Source organism: Pinus tabuliformis, chromosome 2_2 (assembly GCF_031772625.1).
Source record: "Pinus tabuliformis cultivar Carrire ecotype Pingquan chromosome 2_2, CPIR1, whole genome shotgun sequence".
In the NCBI taxonomy this organism is placed as follows: domain Eukaryota; kingdom Viridiplantae; phylum Streptophyta; class Pinopsida; order Pinales; family Pinaceae; genus Pinus; species Pinus tabuliformis.
The window spans coordinates 553,165,393-553,167,837 of NC_142300.1; the positions used below are offsets into that span (position 1 = coordinate 553,165,393).

General features: G+C 36.5%; 1 long non-coding RNA gene across 1 annotated transcript; it reads right to left on the bottom strand.

Annotated features, from left to right (window-relative positions):
- Positions 1–1,091: 1,091 nt before the first annotated feature.
- LOC149193838 (uncharacterized) lies at positions 1,092–2,083 on the bottom strand. Its single transcript, XR_016255002.1, has 2 exons — positions 1,757–2,083; positions 1,092–1,651 (listed from the first exon to the last, which is right to left on the bottom strand). It is a non-coding gene; the product is annotated as an uncharacterized LOC149193838 (long non-coding RNA).
- Between the last annotated feature and the right edge of the window lie 362 nt (positions 2,084–2,445).

Genomic DNA, 2,445 nt, shown 5'->3' on the forward strand with positions numbered 1-2,445 from the left:
TTGATGAATCAGGCAGATTCCCAGAAGGCTAACTTTGGTTAAGGCCAAATAGCAGTGACCAGAAAGACTAATGATCTTGCAGGGAATATCCAGCATATGAGTAATAGCTCAAGGGGAGGCTTGGACCTGAAGGAAAAACTCATGGTTGGGAGGAAAATATGATAAATTATTGTTGTGACTTCAAACAATCGATTGTGGTCAAAACTGGAATCCATATAAGTATTAAAACCTTCTGAGTTTATTTTCACTGTGATATTAAGGTTGAAATTAAAAGTTGAAGAATGTTAATACTTGATTAGATAAGTGTGTGTGCCTGTAGCCACCAGATGTGAAATATGTTTCTACACACATATGTATATGGCAAGTAACAAAAGATAAACTCTATGAAATTGTAGAAAATAGCAAACTCTTAGAAGCATGAAACCTTAAGTGACTACCATGAGAACTCTCAAGAAAAATAGGAAATAAAGGGAGGAAAGACTTTCAATTAAAATTTTAAAGAAAAAACTGTTATAACAGTGGTATCACGAGCAGTTAAACAAGACTACTGATTAAACTTGAGTAAAATTCACTCCAAATCTGGAGAAGTGTAGTAGATACAGAGAGCCAAATCTTTGGGTTGAATATTTTTGCCCCAAACCATGTAATCATTTATAGAAACTAACTTAACAAAAGATTTACATTACCTACCTTTAAACTGACTTGCTGCGGTTTACCAAAGTACAAAAAAAAAAAACAAACAAACAAATAAACCAGCCTAAACCAGCCTTAAGCTAACTGTAACTCCAAGAAGTTAAGAGCCCTAATGTCTTAGGGCTAACCCAAATGAGGAACATCATTATTAAATGCGGGTCAAAACCACTCATAATGAAGCACAAAGTTGACTACACAATGGAACTACACTCATAATGAAGCACAAAGTTGACTACACAATGGAACTAGAATATGGGTTAGAACCCCGAAACAATTTCGGAACTAAAATTAATATTGTAAATAAAATGCGACAAAAAGATACATATAATTTTAAGACAGAATGCTAACTGTAGATACAATTCATAGAAATGGTGAAAGCTTAGCCGAACCATGATACCTTGAGTACAATAGAACAAGTTCAAATAGGGTTTGAATGGTAACTGTACATGCAAATTACAGAGAAATCTTAAAACTGAACATGACAGCTTGTAACGAAATAGAACGAGTTCAACGAGGGTTTGAAACCCTCTTCAATACAAACTCAAGTAGTTCAAACAAATAAAGCTTCACAGTGAAATCTGGGAAAACCTTCAAAAAGAGAACCCTCAAAAATTAAACTAGTGATAAAAGAAATTGTAACACATTACATCGACAAGGCTTGCCATAGAGGGGCAAAGCTTAACTGCATACCCAAAAATATAGTAAGAGAAAGAACGACATCAAGAACTGAACAACATAAAGACTAGGCATAAACCCTGCAGAAGGTGAATAAGGAGAGGCAAAGCCGATCGAAACCATACCCTAGCCTATCTAAGAATCTATCACCTATAGGCTTCCAGAAGAAAAACTCTTTCACATACCCAGAGAAATAACATTGGCCAAATCGAAAATCCATGACAGAGCTCCGGAGGAGCATCTTGCATAATCACCTCGAGTGCCAAGGTGCCTCCAAAGGAACCTGTAAATAAATCAAAGGAGAAACGTTACCATTAACCTAGCAAGGATTTAAGAAAAAAAAAATAGTATTATACAAGAAATAAACCCTCCAGAGAATCGTTTGTACTTGTCAGGGCCATGGGTTTGGTGTATTCTGTATTGGAAACAGAGTCGTTGGGAGAACCCACCAGCCACACCATAGCAACAGAAGCATAGCATTTGGCATACTGTAGCATTTCCATGGAGTAAGCGATTCATAGGAGGGCCAAATCAAACGTTGTAAAGCTAAACATAATGCAATGATACCCGACCGATGAACAACAGGGGCAATGAGGGTTACACTCTGTAGTCGGATGAGTTCAAGGCACGAAGGACCGTTGATGGAGCGAAGTCTCTAAGCAAGGAAGGACAGCTGGAGAGAAGACGGAAGTCTTAGGAGACCTGCTCCTGCCATCGCTCAGGAGGACAAAGGAAATTAATTTGTTTAATTATTTCCGTAGACAATTAATATAAAACAAATCAATTGTGCAGTGCAATGAATGATAGTGTTAATGTATTTTCCATTAAAACTAATGTAACCACGATGGTAAGAAAACTAATATCCAATGGTTAAATGATTCACTTTACTGTGGTTTAGTTCGCTTTTATTTATTTATGAATTATATGGAGACATGACACTCCTCTATACCAAGTATCTATGGATTTCTTGTGAGTCTTGATATTGTAGCCCTACACTTTTGGGATAGATGAACACATTTATGTGAGTCTTGATATTGTAGCTCTACACTTTTGGGATAGATGAACACATTTATGTAC